This window comes from Vigna unguiculata, unplaced genomic scaffold (genome assembly GCF_004118075.2).
Source record: "Vigna unguiculata cultivar IT97K-499-35 unplaced genomic scaffold, ASM411807v1 contig_266, whole genome shotgun sequence".
In the NCBI taxonomy this organism is placed as follows: domain Eukaryota; kingdom Viridiplantae; phylum Streptophyta; class Magnoliopsida; order Fabales; family Fabaceae; genus Vigna; species Vigna unguiculata.
In genome coordinates, this window is record NW_021010970.1 from 369,172 (window position 1) to 390,549 (window position 21,378).

Here is a 21,378-nt window from a genome sequence, read left to right on the forward strand (position 1 = left end):
TACTATTTAATTTTAATGTTTTTTAAAACTCTCTTAACAATTAGCATTTTCTGTAACAATCTTGAAACTAGATTATTGAACATTACAATATAGGGGACCAATATGTATTTTATCTCATTTTTTCTTTATAAACATAACTTTCTTTTTCAAAATAAACATATGAATATAATATCTGCCGAAAACACAAATAGAAAAAAGTAAAGATTTCATTACAGAAAATGAAAAATTTATCTCATGTTTATTAACAAACGTAAAAAATGTAAAATGTAAACCCCATTTCTTTTTCAGCTTATATGTGTTTGGGCCTAGCTTTTTCGTAGGCCCAAGGCCAGGCCAAGAAGGGGACCCCCAATACCCTGTCCAGCCCCTCTCACTCTCACTTTGTCTTTTTTTCCAAAAACCCTTCTCTCTTCCCTCTCTCTACTGAAGCAGGAGCTCTGCTAGGGCACAAGAAACCTTCCTCATTTGAGCTAGTCAAAATTCATTCTACCTCCAAGTAAGTCAAACTTTGAAGCCCCTTGGTCCTTTCTTCACGTTTTTACTATTTGGGTACGTTGGTTTGATTAGGGTTTAACCTCCTACCTCTGTTTTGTCCTGGTTTTCATGTTTCAGCTCACTGCTCTAGCTCTTGGAGCTGTGGTGCTCTTTAGTTGCGGACTTGTTGTCTTTGCTAGCGTCTAAAAAGGTAAGGGAAGCTAGGTTCTTTTTCGTGTTTTTGAAATATGTGGTTTGTTTTCATTTCTGTTTTATGCTTAAATGATTGGAAAACATTAGTTTTGGTATATTTCTGAGTTAGGGATTCAAATATTCATGAAACTGTGATGTTTGACGTCTTTTTTCGTATTCTGATGTGTCGCACAGTCGCTGGGCGAGTTTCTTGGCTCGCTGGGCGATTGTGTATTTTTCTGATATGCGCAGTTTTAGTAAAATTGACTTTCCCGACTCATTAACCGTTAGATTGAGCTCATATTTTGACATTTGGTTCATAACATGCTATTTTATGGTTTGACCGGTTGGATCGTCAATTATATGTCTGTAGCTTAAGAAATGTGTCACGCATTATTGCAGTGATTTTGGTTTTGTGATAATAAATTTTCTTAGAAATTTTGGTGTAAGAATTATGGTTGTGTGTTGTGCTTGATTGTATGAGATTAAATGAAGTCTTGTTATGTTGAGTATGAAATGGAAAACATGACTTGTTTGGTTGGTGGTGGATTGGCATGAGACTTGATATGGCATGTGAAAATTGTTGGTAAAAGAGTTTCAAGGGAAACTCTTGGTGATGGTGGTTAGTGTATACCTTGATATAGGAGATGTCAAGATAAAGGAGGGTATCCTGAACTCTAATAATTGTTCACGCTCACATAGAGCAGAATGGTTAATGTGGTGAGAGTGGCAGGAGGTTCTAGTCTTGGGACATATTGGGTCCAAGACAACAGAGGATTAACCCTGTGTGTGGTTGGGTGATAACCCCTTGTGTCTGGACTCTGCAGAGTTTAGAAACCAACACAGGTGCATACTTCCTTTAGAATCCTATATCAAGAGTATGATCCGGATATCGAGTAACTTGCATTTGATTGTTCTCACATGATCTAAGTGTTTTCTATTTAATTGTTAATAACTTGCTTTGCCTTGTACATGCTCTATAATTTGTTAAAGATATTTTACACTAACTTACCCTTTTATCTTTGTGATGTGCTTGTCTTGTTTTCTCTTTTGCGATGATCACCTTGTTGGTGGGAGCAGATGGGAAAAACATTGAAGGTGGACCTGATGGTAACAATGGTGCGGTGTAGTGTGCCCTGTCACCTTTGGCTCTTGGGAGCAGTTTTATGGCCTCAGTGCCTTTTGTTATTCCTTGCTCTAGAAGTTTTGCTTTTGTATAACTGTTGAACCCCTGTGGATTATGTTTTGTTAGAGGCATGTATGATAGATATGCCTCAATTTCTTTTAAGTACTTCTTAGATGACTGTAATGGAAAATCCTTATGTGTACTGTTCATCTGATGACTCTCTTATTCCTATAATTATGCGATGCTTTATTTAGTAGATTATACTATTTAAATGGGATGTCACATAAAATTCCTAAAATCACGTTATGTTAAACAATTTGGTTGATTTCAATTATCTATACAGGTAATATATGTAGGAGTTGCGACACAATTTAAAAAATTTAATATTAGAGTGGTGTTACTAGATATTATTTTGGACATGAATCTAAACTCATCCAAATCTTTTTATAATTGTCTATTTCTTTCTAGGTAAAAAATAATTATAATAATAGTAGTTAAATGAAGAATTTTTCTCGTGATCCTTCTTGATTCTTAATTAAAGATTTTATTTTATGTTAACAACTCACTAATAAAAAATTTACTTGTCGTTTGAAAGAATTTATATAAGTGTATTAGAGTCTGTTTATTACATGAGTCTTAATATTTAAAATATTTAAAGTCTTAATATTTTTAATTATATGTAAAGGATTGGCTTCTCTTTGAATTTCCTTCTCAATAAAAAAACGCAGGTTCCGTCACTTCCGCGTTTTAAAGGATGGACTTGATCCTTCCAATTTTTACAATTAATTAGATTTGATGTATTTTTGTTTCTCTATTTTAGATATAACATTTCTTCATTTTCTTTTTTCTTGGGTATATTTCCCGTTCCCTTATTTAGGACACACAAGGGGAATGTTAATTAAACATTTGAATACTGTCTTTGTAAATTTTGGCACTCCACATTAAATGTCCTAAACACAAATACTTGAAACATACGATGATTTGATATTGTGTTAGATGTGGTTGACTTGTAGGTTTGTGATTTGAACAGGTGTAATGTTTTGTCAATTATTTGAATAATTATTTGAATATTGTATTCTGAATTTGTTTACCAATTAAGATTTAGAAAATTATATTTGTTTTAGCTTTGCTAGGTATTGTGTAGTTTCAAAACAAAAATGGCCTTTAATGGACAATATATAATGCAAACAAAATTATAGCGAAACCCAACACTAAACCTATGTAGCAACAGTTGTTTGCCATACATATAAGTTCTTTTTCGTCCTAGTGTGGTCATACAACAAAACCAACATTTTATTTTTGCTTTCAAAAACTTGTGCTAATAACTACTTGTTTACAACTTGGATAACTTTCAACCATGGATTTTTGTACCACACCAAAATATTTTGACCTAGATCGATGAAAAATGATCGGGCAGACTCGAAAATTTTGCCGCAGTAATCACTCTGGAGGCCTCTGATCTCCAAAAGGATGAGAGCACAGTGAGAAGTTTTAGAAAGAAGTTAGAGAAAATTTAGAGAAACAGAGTTTTAAAGAGATAATGTTTTCTAAATAATGAAATCTTTTATGAAATTTCTATTTATATATAAATGGTTTATTTATTAAAATAATACTAAGATCTCATTATTTTAAACACAATCACTCTTAAAGTATGATTTTATAGGTTCTCACAATTAGCCCTTGTATACAAAAACATAAAGGAGAATTTTGCTGCAACTTGCAATAAATTAAAGAAATGGAAGAATTTTTAGATGAAGTTCTAGTACAAGTGTTTTTTTACTAGCTCAGTTCAGTATTATAAATTTTGTGTTTTAATTTATTTTAGATGTTTGTATTTTTCATAAAACTGTATTAGCATAGTTAGGTTATGTTAGTTAGCATAGTTAGTGGTTTCTTTTCTCTCTCCTCTGAAACTCTACATGGTATCTAGAGCATAATTTTTTCGCTTTCGCAATGTCTTCTTCACCTACTGGGAGTTCCCAGTCCTCTTCCTCCATAATGCATACGCCTACTCCGCATCTGTTAACCACTCCCGTCAGCGTCAAACTCGATGAACACAATTTCATGGTTTGGCAGCATCAGGTTATGGCCACCATTGATCGTCTTAGGTTCCTTAAATATCTTGAAGGCAAAGAAGCCCCACCCAGGTATCTCAATGAAGAATCACGAGCCAGTGATATCATAAATCCTCAATATGTGCATTATCGCCAGCAAGATCGCCTAATTTTTGCATGGCTACTCTCGTCAATGTCTTCCCCATTACTCACGAAAACAGTTGGATTAAACACATCCTACGAAGTATGGCAGAAACTCAAGATCTACTATGCTAGTCAATCACGAGCAAAAATTAAAAAGTTCAGAACTCAACTTAAGAGCGCCAAGAAAGAACGCTCCATCTCCGTCTACATTCTCGAGATAAAGAAAATAGTTGACTCTCTTTGTGTTGCAGGTGTCTCTGTTTCAGAGGAAGAACACATTGAACATATCCTTGATGGATTGCCTGAAGAATATGATCCCTTTGTCACTACTGTTCTCTCGTGTCATGAACCTTATACCGTCGAAGAGATCGAGGCTTTACTTCTTGATCAAGAAGAAAGGTTGGAAAGGCATCAACAAGTCGACTCATCACCGTAGATGCATTCCACCACCATTTCTTGGAATTCTTCAAATCGTGGCAAGTCCTATGATCGTGGTCGTGCACGTTCAAGATCAAATTCAACTCGAGGTGGACGTCCTCCCATTGGTCGACAATTGTCTAGATCGAACTTGATTCCCTTTCAGTATCAACAGTTGTCCAACAATCGACCTCAATGCCAAATATGTTTCAAGGGTGGACATACTGCTATGGATTGCTTGCACCATTTCATCCATGCCTAATTCATTATGGTACCCAGACAGTGGTGCTTCTCACCATGTTACGAATGATTCTACAAATTATACCTCTAAATCAAACTATAATGGTGCTGAACAAGTCAAATTAGGAAATGGAACAGGTTTATCCATAACCCACATTAGTTCTGCATCTCTTTCGTGTCTTTCAAATTCATCTTTTTTTGTCTTGAATAAACTTCTACATGTTCCTCACTGATGAAGGATTATCGTGTTCCTTTTTAACATTATTGAATATGGTGAGTTAATTAAGAAAGCTAAGTGAAATCCCCACTGGACATTAAGATAGCAAGCTATCTATATGTGAAGGTTCCTTTCACGAAGCTCAAGAGAAGAAGATGATGGATTGATTCAAAACAAAAAAGAAATGGAAAGCACATAAACCATAGAAAACCAAGAACAATTAAAGGAAGAAGAAAACATAAAATGGAAAGGAAAGAAATGGTAAAAATGTGAGAAACACACCACTACAAGGCTAGGCTAGAAGTCATGGCAACCTTGAAGATGAGTAGATGTGTGCCGCCACTTGCTATGCAAGATACGGCTTAAAAGTATTCACTCCCTAGGGAGGAAACTCTCACAAATGGTTGAGACACAAGAGTGTTTTTACTTCAAAATCTTCAACCCTTTTACATGTCTAGGAGCACCCCTTATATAGAAGAGTTTAGGGACCTCTAAGCAAATAAAACATACGTAAGGATGTCTCTACAAAAACTTAACCCTAGCTTCTAGAAACTAGGTCAAATAAGGTTATAAAGATGAGAGACAAAAGAGCTAATAACTATGGTGTGTTGAAGGCTAATTTCGTTCTAGCACAAAAGGAGACAAAGAATGTGTCTCATATGTCTCCAAAAAGTGGTAAAAGTGTGCTAAAATTAGGGGTGGGCAAAAAATCTAATTTTCTAGATCCAATCCACTTTTGCTCTAATCCAATCCATTTAAAATCCATTTTATTAAATATCCAATCCATTTAAAATCCATTTTAATGGATATGGATTTCAATCTAATCTACATTTTATATATTTTATGGATTAGATATCCATTTTATAAATCAAGATTTTCAAATATGGATTATCCAAAAAATCCAATCCAAATTTTTAGTTTAAATTTTTAGTTGGGGTAGGCTAAAGGTTGAGATGGGCTAAGTTAAATTCAGACTCGGACGGGCCTTGCTTGATGACCTGTAAGGCCGGACAGGACCGGAGAACCTGAAGGGTCGAATGGGTCCGACAACCAGAATAGGCTTTGCGAGCCTAAAGACAATAACATGCTAGGCAAGCCAGACAAACTGGATGAGTTAATTGGGCCCAACGCCTCGAAAAAGTTGGGTGAGCCCGATGACTTGAACGGGCCAGGTGGGCCCGAAGACCCGAACGAACCAAGCGGGCATGATGACCTGCACGGGCCAGGTGGGTCCAAAGACTCGAATGGGCCAGGCAGGCCTAAAGACTCGAATGGGCCAAGCGGGCTCGAAGAACTGAACGGGTCAGGTGGGCCCAAAGACTCGAATGAGTCAAGTAGGCCCGAACACCCAAACGGGCCAGGCAAGCCCGATGACCCGAACGAGTCAAGCGGGCTTGAACGGGTCAGGCAGGCCTAAGATCAGAATGGGCCAGGTGGGCCCGATATCTTCAATGGGCCAGGTGGGCCCGAAGACCTGAACAGGCTAAGTAGGCTCGATGACCCAAACGGGTTAGGCAGGCTCGAAGAACCGAATAGGCCAAGCAAGCCCGATGATCCGAATGGGCCAACGAAGACTTGAACAGGTCAGGTGGGCCCGAAGTTGTACGGACTAGGCAGGCCCGATGACCCTAATGGACTAAGCAGGCCCGACGACTTGGATAAGCTGAGCCGACCTGATGATCCAGACAGGCAGAGTTGACCTGACGACTCAGACAAATTTTGCCAGACAACCCGTACAGACCGAACACACCCGAAGCTAGAATGGGCCGGGTGGGCCCAAAGATCTGGATGGGGTAGGTCGGACTGACCTGACAATTCAGACAGGTTATGCCTGACAACCTGTATGGACTGAGCAGGCTCGAGACCCTGATGAGCCGAGCGAGCTCGACGACCCAGACAGGTTGAGTGGTGTTGGCCTTAAAGACACAATTTGTAGAAAATTCAATTTAAACTTGATCCAAATATTTGGATTGAATTTAAATCTTGATCCAAATATTTGGATTTGGATTTAAAAAAAAATGGATTTAGGTCAAAAATTTAATCCAATTATTTGGATCTAAAATGGATGTGGATTAGATCATTAAAAATCCAATCCATGCCCACCCTTAGCTAAAATCAAAGGAGACCAAAGGTACATAGCTACACTTGCTTTATGCATTTTTCTTTATGCTTTATGCCTTTGGTTTACTCTCTCCTCCACATCATTTATGCTCCCCAATCACCATGCACCACCTAGCATTGCTTTCTTACTCCTAATTAACCTATAAAGCAAATAAACATAGATTAGAATGTTGGCTTAAGTCAAGTCAACTATAGTCAACAAGTCAAACCTAGTCAAAGGTCAACAAGTCAACTACAGTTAATTCAACTAAGTCAACTTAGGGAATAAAAAATAACAAACACAAATGAAAGGGATGAAGGATTAGTGCACTTCCTTTCTAAACATGCTTAGTCTTCTTAAGCATGTGCCTCCATCCTTGGTTGGGGTCAATCCTTCATCAAACCTGCTATGAGTGTGGCAAAACAGGATACATCAAACCAAATTGCCCTGTATTCAAGATGAAACAGAAGCTAGAAGAGAAGAACAAGGCAAGGAAGAACATGAAGAAAAAGAAAGCTTATATTGCCTGGGAAGACAATGATTCCAACACATCCAGTGAATTTGATGAGAGCATTGAGGAGGAAAACAATATATGTCTGATGGCTGGAACAGGATCCTCTAAAAGTAGTGTGAGTAGTTTCAAATATGAACAAGATGAAAATAACTACTATGAATTGCTTGATGCCTTTAATTGTGACTTGACACGTGGACAATTTTTTTGAAATTAAAAAGATGTAAACAAATTTTAAGAAAAATTAAAAAAAAAATTAAAAAAATCAGGAGCTGACACGTGGCATGTACTATTTAAAAACTTTAACTAATTAAACACCGTTAGTGAAAAGGACCAAATTGAACAAAATTTGACGAAAATGAGGACCTAATTGAACACAAAACGAAAATGGGGACCAAATTGAATAAAAACAACAAAATACCAAATGTATATTCAAGCCTTAAAGAAACTTTCAAGATTCATTTAAAATTAGTATAAGATTCAATAACCAATTCACCTGTATCTTTGTTGAGTTATATTAGACAGATCTGTTTTAACAATTGGTAGCAGAGTTGGTTAATCGCATGCTAATCGATTAGAAAGATCCTGATATGTCCAATACATCTCAAACTTTTGCTGAAGGGGCATCCATCAATAGGCCTCCTTTGTTTGCTGGTGAAAACTATCCGTTTTGGAAAATTAGAATAAAAATTTTTCTTGAATCAGTGAACAAAGGGGTATGGGATGTTGTGGTAAATGGACCTTTTCAACCAATTAAAATTGTGGAAGGCAAAAATGTCCCCAAAGAATTCTCACAATGGACTCTTAATGAGAAAAAGAGGGCACACTATGATGTTAGAGCCAAAAATATTATATCTTCTACACTAACTTTGGATGAATTTTACAAGGTGTCTGTGTGTGAATCAACCAAAGAAATGTGGGATGTCTTGGAAGTGACCCATGAGGGCACAAATGAAGTCAAAAGGGCAAGGAAGAACACTCTCATTCAAGAGAATGAGATGTTCAAGATGAAGTCTGGAGAAAGTATATGTGATGTGCAAAAAAGATTTAAATATATAGTAAATCACCTCCTAGCCCTTGGCAAGACTTTGGACAAAGAGGAACTCAATATCAAAATTTTGAAGAGCGTAAATAGGACATGGCAGCCTAAAGTTACAACAATTTCTGAATCAAGAGATCTCACCAGTATGAACATAGCCACTCTCATTGGAAAATTGAGGGAACATGAACTAGAGCGTGGAAGACTCAAGGAAGAAGAGGATGGAGAAAAGAGGCACACTATAGCCTTGAAGAGTGTTGTGAAATCTACAACAAAGCTTAAGAAAACATAATCTGCAGATGACTCAAATGATGGAAATTCTGACCGTGAAGCCTTGAGTTTAATGGTAAAAATGTTCTCTAAATTGTTGAAGTTTAAAAATAAGACTAACAACAACTATGAAGACAATAAGAGATAGTCCAGAAAGTAGGAACGTTCTAGCACTCCAACCTTGATGAATGATTATCTTGTTCCTTTTTAAGATTATTGAATATGGTGTGAGTTGATTAAGAAAGCTAAGTGAAATCCCCACTGGACATTAAGGTAGCAAGCTATCTAAATGTGAAGGTTCCTTTCAGAAAGCTCAAGAGAAGAAGATGATGGATTGATTCAAAACAAAAAGGAAATGGAAAGCACATAAACCATAGATAACCAAGAATAATTAAAGGAAGAAAAACACATAGAATGGAAAGGAAAGAAATGGTAAAATGTGAGAAGCATGCCACTACAAGGCTAGGCTAGAAGCCATGACAACCTTGAAGATGAGTGGATGTGTGCCGCCACTTGTTATGCAAGATAAGACTTAAAAGTATTCACTCCCAAGGGAGGAAACTCTCACAAATGGTTGAGACACAAGAGTGTTTTTACTTCAAAATATTCAACCCTTTTACATGTCTAGGAGCACCCCTTATATAGAAGAGTTTAGGGGCCTCTAAGCAAATAAAATATACCTAAGGATGTCTCTACAAAAACCTAACCCTAGCTTCTAGAAACTAGGTCAAATAATGTCACAAAAAATGAGAGACAAAAAAACTAACTATGGTGTGTGCAAGGCTAATTTCTAGCACAAAAGGAGACAAAGAATGTGTCTCATATGTCTCCACAAAGTGGCCAAAGTGTGCTCAAAACAAAGGAGACCAAAGGTACATAGGTACACTTGCTTCTTTGCTTTAGTCTCTCCTCCACCTCATTTATGCTCCCCAATCACCATGTGCCACCTAGCATTGCTTTCTTACTCCTAATTACATGTCTAGGAGCACCCCTTATATAGAAGAGTTTAGGGACCTCTAAGCAAATAAAACATACGTAAGGATGTCTCTACAAAAACTTAACCCTAGCTTCTATAAGCTAGGTCAAATAAGGTTATAAAGATGAGAGACAAAAGAGCTAATAACTATGGTGTGTTGAAGGCTAATTTCGTTCTAGCACAAAAGGAGACAAAGAATGTGTCTCATATGTCTCCAAAAAGTGGTAAAAGTGTGCTAAAATTAGGGGTGGGCAAAAAATCTAATTTTCTAGATCCAATCCACTTTTGCTCTAATCCAATCCATTTAAAATCCATTTTATTAAATATCCAATCCATTTAAAATCCATTTTAATGGATATGGATTTCAATCTAATCTACATTTTATATATTTTATGGATTAGATATCCATTTTATAAATCAAGATTTTCAAATATGGATTATCCAAAAAATCCAATCCAAATTTTAGTTTAAATTTTTAGTTGGGGTAGGCTAAAGGTTGAGATGGGCTAGGTTAAATTCAGACTCGAACGGGCCTTGCTTGATGACCTGTAAGGCCGGACAGGACCGGAGACCCTGAAGGGTCGAATGGGTCCGACAACCAGAATAGGCTTTGCGAGCCTAAAGACAATAACATGCTAGGCAAGCCAGACAAACTGGATGAGTTAATCGGGCCCAACGCCTCGAAAAAGTTGGGTGAGCCCGATGACTTGAACGGGCCAGGTGGGCCCGAAGACCCGAACGAACCAAGCGGGCATGATGACCTGAACGGGCCAGGTGGGTCCAAAGACTCGAACGGGCCAGGCAGGCCTAAAGACTCGAATGGGCCAAGCGGGCTCGAAGAACCGAACGGGTCAGGTGGGCCCAAAGACTCGAATGAGTCAAGTAGGCCCGAACACCCAAACGGGCCAGGCAAGCCCGATGACCCGAACGAGTCAAGCAGGCTTGAACGGGTCAGGCAGGCCTAAGATCAGAATGGGCCAGGTGGGCCCGATATCCTGAATGGGCCAGGTGGGCCCGAAGACCTGAACAGGCTAAGTAGGCTCGATGACCCAAACGGGTTAGGCAGGCTCGAAGAACCGAATAGGCCAGGCAAGCCCGATGATCCGAATGGGCCAACGAAGACCTGAACAGGTCAGGCGGGCCCGAAGTTGTACGGACTAGGCAGGCCCGACGACCCTAATGGACTGAGCGGGTCCGACGACTTGGATAAGCTGAGCCGACCTGATGATCCAGATAGGCTGTGTTGACCTGACGACTCAGACAAATTTTGCCAGACAACCCGTACAGACCGAGCACGCCCGATGCTAGAACGGGCCGAGTGGGCCCAAAGATCTGGATGGACTAGGTCGGACTGACCTGACGATTCAGACAGGTTGTGCCTGACAACCTGTACGGACTGAGCAGGCTCGAGACCCTGATGAGCCGAGCGAGCTCGACGACCCAGACAGGTTGAGTGGTGTTGGCCTTAAAGACACAATTTGTATAAAATTCAATTTAAACTTGATCAAAATATTTGGATTGAATTTAAATCTTGATCCAAATATTTGGATTTGGATTTAAAAAAAATGGATTTAGGTCGAAAATTTAATCCAATTATTTAGATCTAAAATGGATGTGGATTAGATCATTAAAAATCCAATCCATGCCCACCCTTAGCTAAAATCAAAGGAGACCAAAGGTACATAGGTACACTTGCTTCATGCCTTTTACTTTATGCTTTATGCCTTTGCTTTACTCTCTCCTCCAGATCATTTATGCTCCCCAATCACCATGCGCCACCTAGCATTGCTTTCTTACTCCTAGTTAACCTACAAAGCAAATAAACATAGATTAGCATGTTGGCTTAAGTCAAGTCAACTATAGTCAACAAGTCAAACCTAGTCAAAGGTGAACAAGTCAACTAAAGTTGATTCAACTAAGTCAACTTTGGGAATCAAAAATAACAAACACAAATGAAAGGGATGAAGGATTAGTGAACTTCCTTTCTAAACATGCTTAGTCTTCTTAAGTATGTGACTCCATCCTTGGTTGGGGTCAATCCTTCATCAAACCTGCTATGAGTGTGGCAAAACAGGATACATCAAACCAGATTGCCCTGTATTCAAGATGAAACAAAAGTTGGAAGAGAATAACAAGGCAAAGAAGAACATGAAGAAAAAGAAAGCTTATATTGCCTGGGAAGACAATGATTCCAACACATCTAGTGAATTTGATGAGAGCATTGAGGAGGAAAACAATATATGTCTGATGGTTGGAACAAGATCCTCTAAAAGTAGTGTGAGTAGTTTCAAATATGAACATGATGAAAATAACTACTATGAATTACTTGATGCCTTTAATGAATTACATAAGGAAGCCACGAAACTGCAAAACTCAAATAATAAACGGAGAGGAGAAATTAAATGGCTTGAAAGTAGAATAAAGCAACTAGAAGAGGAGAATGAAAATTTAATAACTAGCTTGGAAAAACTATAACACCTGAGAAGCACTCTAGGTCCAAAGATGGAACAATCTCTCCCAATGTGAACATTCCCTAGAAAAACTAGAAAAGATAGAGTATTTGATGAAAACTCTCTCAAAATTCACTATGGCAAGATCAAACCTAGATGTTGTGTTAGGATCTCAAAGGAGTGTACTTAATAAAGAGGGAATAGGTTACAGTGGCAAATTTAATCCATTAGGCACCAGAAATTTTCTAAATATGAGTAAACCAACATCTGTTATTTGCTCCTACTATTCTGAATTTGGTCATGCATCAAATTCCTGCTATTTTAAAAATTGTGGGGTTGCTAAAGGAGAGTACAAATGGGTACCTAAAGGAACACCTCAAACCACTAACATGAAAGGACCCAAGTTCAATTGGGTACCTACATCTTCTCTTTAATCTATGTTTCAGTTGTGTCTTGATGCAAGGAAAACAATGTAGCTTCTATATAATGGATGCTCAAGACACATGAAAGGAGATGTGAAGAACTTCTGCAGGATATCTTACAAAGCCAATTAATGGTCATGTTACAAGAGGTGATAATAACAAAGGTCAAATTTTAGGCATTGCCAAGGTGAAAAGTTCCTCTTTCATTGTGATCAAGAATAATTGTTGGTTGAAGTACTCCCATATTTTGAATTTACTATATGTTTGTTCATTAAAAAGGAAGAAAAATGTGCATTTTTCATATTTCTGCATAAATTAATCCATTAGAATAACTTCAAATTGATTAAAATGGATTGTTGTTGTGATTGTCTGTTTTGAGGGCTTGATTAAAATTATGTGCCTTGATTGCTACTAAATCACCTTTTGTTGAGATGCATGAGTTGATGTTATACTATGTTTTGATAATGTGAGTGAAATTGCATACTTTTATTGTTATTAAACCACATTCTACTGATTTATATTATGTGTTTTACTTGCTAGCTAATCCATTAGGCAATTCTCTAATCGATTATTGTTTTCCTGCTATGGCTCATTTGCTTCTGAATAATACATAATTCATTAGATTATTGTTTTCCTGCTATGGCTTATGAATAATACATAATTCGTGAATAGATTAGCTACTTAACTAATAGATTAGATAAGGACACTGCACGATGTAGTGAAAATACACTCATAATAATCTATTAGGTAAATTCCTAATCTATTAGTCATTGTAGCAGAACTCTGGTATAAAATTAGTTTTGAAATCATTTTTAAAGATAGAGAGAAAACTAACTGAATTACTGAATTACGAATTGAGAGACTGCTTTTCTAAGATCTATAGAGTTCTTGTGCTTTCTTGAGAGATCATTCAAGTGAACCTTCAAGAAGATTGATGGTGGATTCAACCTTGATGGGTCAAGCTTGGATCTAGGATCAAGTGACAAATCTACACATCCACTAGGTGTATTTGAATCAATCCATCATCTTCTTCTCTTGAGCTTTGTGAAAGAAACCTTCACATCTAGATAGCTTGCTATCTTAAGGTCCAGTGGGGATTTCACTTAGCTTTCTTAATCAACTCACACCATATTCAATAATCTTAAAAAGGAACAAGATAATCCTTCATCATTTGGTATCTAGAGCCTAGGTTATCTTGAATATGGTGTTTTTCATGTGCTAACCTTGTCTTGTTGTAGCTATCTTTGTATGGTTCAAATCCACTTCCATTACACAAAAAATAGTGCTGGCAGAAAACGTGATGATTTTAAAACATTAAACTATACCAGCTCAGAGGTCCAAAAATTACGTTTTTGATGTCAAAAGAAAGCTTTCTGAGTCTAGTTTCCAGATCTAAGGGAACCAACTCATTTGGAGTTCTATGTAGAAAGTTATGATCAAATTAGTGAGCAAAGGTCAGATTTGCCAAGAATACGTGAATATGCGTTTTCAGATTTTGTTGTGGCAGTTTGATCACGGTTTTTGCACCTCTTTAAGCTCCTAAATGTGGTTGGATAACATGTCTTTGGATGCTTAGTCTTTAAGCCTCAAATCCATGAGTTGAAATGCATGATAGCTACATGTTTGTGTCTTTGTGTATGTCATGTTGAGTCTTTAAATGTGCCTAACTTTTGCTTGAGTCATATGTGATATGTTAACTTGAAGTTTTCTTATTCTTGTTTTTCCAAGTATTTGAATCTTGCTTTCACTTTATGTCTTGCTTGATGTATGCTCCATGAAATTGATTTTGGCCTAAAACTTGAGGAGCTAAGTGTCCAAGCCACCTAAAACTCTTTCTCATCATTTTATGAAACTAGTTGTGAAAGAAGAAAATTTTGCACCAATTTTTGCCTAAAACCCGAGAGCAACCTTGCTTCTTGGTGAACTAAAAGTGTGTTTTTCACTAGGTGTTATGCTACTAGTTATCATACTTGAGAATTGGGTGATATTGGCTAATTAGTTCCATGCTTTAACTTGGTTATGATCTTTCTTGGTGTATGCATGATTTAAGACTTGAAGATGCTTGTCAAGTACTTTCCATAGAGTCTTTAAAATGTGCTTTTCTTGTTTTAGTCTTGTTAAAAGTTTTGTCTCAAACTTTTCTTCTTTAGAGTTTAGCTTTCCTTGTTTTTGTGTTTTTCTTGCTTGTTACTAGGTGTTCTTTGTTTTGTCTTAGTAGTTTTCTTTTCTTGAAACTCTTAGGGTGTTGTGGCCGAATCACTTGTCTTGCTATTGAAAGGTTTTGAACAAGTTTTTAAAATTGTTTGCTTCACTCCTTTGGTGGATTTTGAGTGCTAGCCTTGCCTTGTTACTTTGGGAGAGTGATCTAAACACTTGGGTTACATTTTGGGTTGGATTTGGTCTTGGTTTTCAAGTTGTCTAACCTCTAATCCATTTATTTTGTCTCGGATTTGAGTGTTTTTGTTGTAGGAATCATGGCAAGTTCATCAAATGCACCTACATCAAACAAAAACAATACATTGATGAGATTGCTTCGAGATTTGGAGTTGTTTAGGAAGGAGGCCTTTGAACAATTGAGAAAAGACAAGGAGCAAAGTGACCTAAGAATCCAAGACCACATTCAAAGGCTTGAAGCTAAAGAGCAAGAAAGAGAGGCTAGGAAAAGAGGGCATTCTAGGCGCAACCTATCACAAGAGAAGCAAACGCCAAAGATTCCTAAGTTCTATGGAGGAAGTGATCCCAAAATCTTCCTTGATTGGGAAGCTAAAGTTGATCAAATTTTCAATGAAAATCATGTAAAGGATCAAGCACAAGTTGATCTAGTAGTTTTAGGATTTTTGGAGTATGCCAATACTTGGTGGCATAAAGTTTGTAAGAATTATGACCAAGGGCCACTCGCGGCTTCTTGGATGGACATTAAAACTCTTATGCGCGCTAGATTTGTTCCTCCCTCCTATAGGAAGGAACTTATTTTGAAGCTCCAAAGGCTTCACCAAGGTCCTATGAGTGTGAGTGAATACTTTAAAGAATTAGAGTCTCAAATGCGTAGGGTTGAAATAAAAGAAACTAACAAAGAGAAAATAAAAAGATTTGTGAGTGGTCTTAGGAGAGACATAAAAGACCAAGTAGAGTTGTATGAGTACTCCACTCTTGAAAATGTTTTCACACTTGCCCTTGGGATTGAAATTCAATTAAAAAGAAAAAGAAGGGCAAAGAAGAGTTACTCACCCAACCACTACTCTAGTCCCTCATGGAAGGGAAATGATAAAAAGAAACATGATAAGTTCCCTTCTAACTCTCATCAAGAACCACCAAGTAAAAGTAAGTCACCAAGTGATCACATTCACCATTCCACTTCTCAAAGATCAAGTTCCATTAAATGTTTTAAATGTTTGGGTTATAATCACATTGCTTTAAATTGCCCAACCAAAAGGACAATGATCTTAAAGAAGAGTAATGATGTTGAAAGTAAACACTTATCTCCCCATTCTCTTTCAAAAGAATCTTTTTCCTCTAGTAAAACTAAATTTTTTGAGAAAGACCCTATGTTATTAAGGGGCATGATAGGTCAAGATCAAAGTGAGCTTGAGCCAACTCAAAGAGAAAACATTTTTCAATCTAGATGCAAAATTAACAAATGGGTTTGCTCTCTAATTATTGATGGAGGAAGTAGTACCAATGTAGCTAGCACAAGGTTGGTGGAAAAGCTTAGCTTAGAGACCATTCCTCATGCTAAGCCCTACAAGCTTGCTTGGATAAGTAAAGAGGGAGAAATAGATGTCAATAAACAAGTCCTAATTAACTTCTCTATAGGAAGCTACAAAGATGAGGTGTTATGTGATGTTGTTCCCATGTAAGTCACACATATCTTACTAGGGAGGCGATGGCAATTTGATAAACAAACTTTACATGATGGTCATACCAACCAATACATTTCTTCATAAATGGGAAAAAGACCACTTTACAACCTCTATCACCTCAAGAAGTTAATAAGGATAGAAATATAATAAGAAAAGATAAAGAAGAAAAAGAAAAGGGGCAAGCTTTCACTAAGGTGTTACTTGCCTACAAAAAAATTCTTCCAAAGCAAGATGTGCATCACCCTTCCTTCTCTTCCCAAGCCAAAAGGGAAGGCCCAAAGCACAAGCAAGAGAGGAAGAGTACTCTAAAAAATAAAGATGGCCTAACCAAAGTTAAGGGTAATATCCTTAGAAAGGATGGAACAAGAGCTCAAAAAAGGGAGGTGCAAATCCTCCCCCAAATCAAGTCAAGCTCCATCTACAAAGGCTTAAAGAATTTGTGGTCAAATTCTCTCCAAGGAGGGGAGGATGATGAAGGATTGACCCCAACCAAGGATGGAGGCACATGCTTAAGAAGACTAAGCATGTTTAGAAAGGAAGTTCACTAATGTTTCATCCCTTTCATTTGTGTTTGTTATTTTTGATTCCCAAAGTTGACTTAGTTGAATCAACTTTAGTTGACTTGTTGACCTTTGACTAGGTTTGACTTGTTGACTATAGTTGACTTGACTTAAGCCAACATGCTAATCTATGTTTATTTGCTTTGAGGTTAATTAGGAGTAAGAAAGCAATGCTAGGTGGCACATGGTGATTGGGGAGCATAAATGATGTGGAGGAGAGAGTAAAGCAAAGGCATAAAGCATAAAGTAAAAGGCATGGAGCAAGTGTACCTATGTACCTTTGGTCTCCTTTTTTTTAGCACACTTTGGCCACTTTTTGGAGACATATGAGACACATTCTTTGTCTCCTTTTGTGCTAGAACGAAATTAGCCTTGCACACATTATAGTTAGCTCCTTTGTCTCTCATTTTTTGTAACCTTATTTGACCTAGTTTCTAGAAGCTAGGATTAGGTTTTTGTAGAGACATCCTTAGGTATCTTTTATTTGCTTAGAGGCCCCTAAACTCTTCTATATAAGGGGTGCTCCTAGACATGTAAAAGGGTTGAAGATTTTGAAGTAAAAACATTCTTGTGTCTGAACCATTTGTGAGAGTTTCCTCCCTAGGGAGTGAATACTTTTAAGCCTTATCTTGCATAGCAAGTGGCGGCACACATCCACTCATCTTCAAGGTTGCCATGGCTTCTAGCCTAGCCTTGTAGTGGCGTGCTTCTCACATTTTTACCATTTCTTTCCTTTCCATTTTATGTTTTCTTCTTCCTTTAATTGTTCTTGGTTTTCTATGGTTTATGTGCTTCCCATTTCCTTTTTGTTTGAATCAATCCGTCATCTTCTTCTCTTGAGCTTTGTGAAAGGAACCTTTACATCTAGATAACTTGCTATCTTAATGTCCAGTGGGGATTTAACTTAGCTTTCTTAATCAACTCACACCATATTCTTTAATCTTCTAAAAGAAAACAAGATAATCCTTCATCATTAGCATGCTTCTAACAGGGATAAACGTGTTGGTTCATCTCTAGCACAAGTAAGGATTATTTGTGTTTCAAAATATAGAACACAGTTCACAAAAAAATTTGAAAAGCAAAGAGATAACGGTATGCTTGAAAATGATCGAAGATTTCCTTTTTATCCACTAATGATCAAGATGAATGAATTATGTAACCTTTACTTTATGACAATTTTCACTTAATTAAAAATTCTAACGAACTTTACTTTTCTTTATAAAGGTGTCTGATTCTCATTACTTGGAAACATCGGTAGCAAAAACAATTTAACATCAGAGCTTGGAAAGACCTTGTTCATGGCAAGCTTTCTGTTAGAAAAGACTAGTTAGGCTTTCATACAGAGAACAAAGTTCTCCCAAACACTTCAATCAAACATGGTTTTTAGAAATGACTTACTCGCTGGTCTAACCATAGCAAGTCTCTGCATTCCTCAGGTACAACGTATAATAGTATATTTATAACTCTACACTGATAAAATCACAAGATTTTTTTATTTCCTTTTCACATAGAATTTAACCAGCTGCTTGTAACAAGAGAATTGTTACCTTTAATTGTAGATACTAATTAAGAAATTAAAATAATGAAATGGTTTATACTAGACAACAATCAAGAGAAAATATACCATTACATTCTTTTGATAAAACTCATTTTTAATTCCTCAAGAAATTCTATTGGTATTGGTTATGTAAGTTCTTTGCCCTCACTAACCTTGGTAATTCCTTAAATGTTCTTTTGTCTAATAGGTCACCTATTGTTTGGATTTCAAGATTTCCAAGGTGTTGGAGCTTCTATATTTTTCTAGACGTCTCATATTGGTGATTTGGGACTTACACTTACAAGAGTAGATCGTGTGATCGTGTGATTGTTGTTGATCCTACTTGAAACCCAATGTGTGTCTTGAAGCACTTTAAATTTTTTAGAAATTTGTTCTATAATATACAAAAAGAAGTAGCATTATTGATATTTTCTAATTTATAAACTGTTATCCACTTAATTATTTTCTGCAATGTCAGTAAATAAATATTATTTGAACACCTTTGACATGTTTGATAAATAGATTTTAGGTTTTTTATTTTTTTTTATTTTTACAAAAATATGACTTTACCGGCGGTTACAACTGTAGCTAAGGTATTAAATATAATTATTTTAACCACCAAGTATTAAATATAATTTTTGTAAAATTCACTTGGTTACAACCATCGCTAAATTTTTTTAATTTTTGAATTTACTGACGATTACAACTGCCGCTAAGTATTAAATATACCTTTTTTAAAATTTACTTAACGGTGGTTAAAATCGACTTTAATATTTTTGCTGGCGGTTATAATTAACCAACGTTATGATGCTTTGTGACTTCAAATTTCGTGTTAGTTATTTAATTGACGAAAAACAAATAGTGACGATTCAAACCGCCACTAAATTATATATCAAACTGACGTTTAAATTTAAGATTTTAGGAGTGTTAGGTAAAACATAATTATAATAACCGCAGTTACAAGGGAGAATTTTTCTCTTGATCCTTCTTAATTCTTAATTAAAGATTTTATTTTATTTTAACAACTCACTAATAAAAAATTTAGTTGCCGTTTGAAAGAATTTATATAAGTGTATAATTTTATAATTCAATAATATTTTTATTATAAATATATTTTTTAAATTATTACTCAATGAACTATAATTTTTACAATTTTTCTCTTTAAAAGGTAATTATTTACATTTCCTCTTTATTTTTGTGTTAATTATTTTAATTAATATTTAAAATATTTAAAAATTTTCTTTTCATATATTAACTCATTAGTTTTCAAGAAAATCAATGTGATTTTAATACTTTTGTAATACATTTTGTTGAAAAGGAGTTGAAAATTGGTATATAAAAAGAACTAAAATAAATATATTTCATTCAAAAGATAATTTTAATAATATTATACTGTGTATTAAAAAAATCATTTTGGAGATGAGTAACATTTGAATCAAATATGTAAATAAATAATCATATATGTAATTTAAATTGGAGAAGTGAATTAGGTTTTATTTCTATTTTTTGGTATGGTTTAACCATTATTTTTTATATTTTTAGGAGTTAAAATGAAACTTAAATATAACATTTTTTCGTTATATTGTACTCAAAATTAAGGTGTCCAAAAAGTTATGTCAATCTTAATTGTACCAATTATGTATCATTAATGTTTTATTTTTTTGAAAATTTAAAATGGTTATTTTAATTCCAAATGTTTGTACATGTACATGATGATAATTTTTTTATATTCTATAGTATTTGTTAGTTAGTTTTTATTTTATTTGTGTTCTTGATTGATATCGTATCCATTATTTCAGTCTGAGATAGGGGTGAGTATGGATTAGATTTTTAATGATAAAATCCACATACAGTTTAGATCTAAATAATTGGATTAGATTTTCAACCCAAATCCATTTCTTTAGCAAAACTAGTTTGGATATTTTTTTAAATCCAGATCCAAATATTTGGATCAAGATTTAAACTGAAAATTGGGATTGGATTTTTTGGATTATTCATATTTGAAAATCTTGATTTATAGAATGGATATTCAATCCATAAAATATATAAGATGTAAATTAGATTGAAATCCAGATCCATTAAATGAATTTTAAATGGATTTGATTTTTAATAAAATGGATTTTAAATGGATTGGATCAAAGCAAAAGTGGATTGGATCGAGAAAATTAGATTTTTTATCTACCCCTGGTCTGAGAAAGAGTTTATATTTGTAGAAAAAAAATAAGTAATAAATGTCTAGGAAAACAATAAATAAAGTCAAGAAATTCTTGATTTCAATTAAATTTAGCAAATGTATATGATAAAATAATTTAATTTGTGAAAGTTTTAGTATAATTTGTTAGAAAAATTAAATTAAATAATAAACTGATTGTAAGTGAAATTATTTGAAAAAAATGAAGTAAAAAATTAAATATATAATAAAAATTTGAAAAAAATGAAGTTGATATAGTCCAACATTTAAAGTTTTGTTTTTCTGACAGAATATATTTTTTTTTAAGATCACAAATTCATATATTTCATTCGGTCTCCTCTTATATTTAAATACAGTAATAAAAGAAGTAAAAAGTATATAAAGGTGGATAAAAAAATAACAGAAACAAAATAACAATACCGTATTTTATGATTTCAATTTTTAAAAAATTCATACTTAAAATTGAACTTAAATATTTTCAAAGTAGTGGTAATCATATGTTTTATTATCAGTCCATTTGTATTTAGTTTCATTACTGTATTTGTACATATTATTATAAAATAGAAAAATAAACTCATCATATTATTACTCATATAT

General features: G+C 35.3%; 1 long non-coding RNA gene across 1 annotated transcript; it reads left to right on the top strand.

Moving 5' to 3' along the window:
- Positions 1–407: 407 nt before the first annotated feature.
- LOC114171446 lies at positions 408–1,834 on the top strand. Its single transcript, XR_003601509.1, has 3 exons — positions 408–496; positions 613–685; positions 1,747–1,834. It is a non-coding gene; the product is annotated as an uncharacterized LOC114171446 (long non-coding RNA).
- Positions 1,835–21,378: the final 19,544 nt, after the last annotated feature.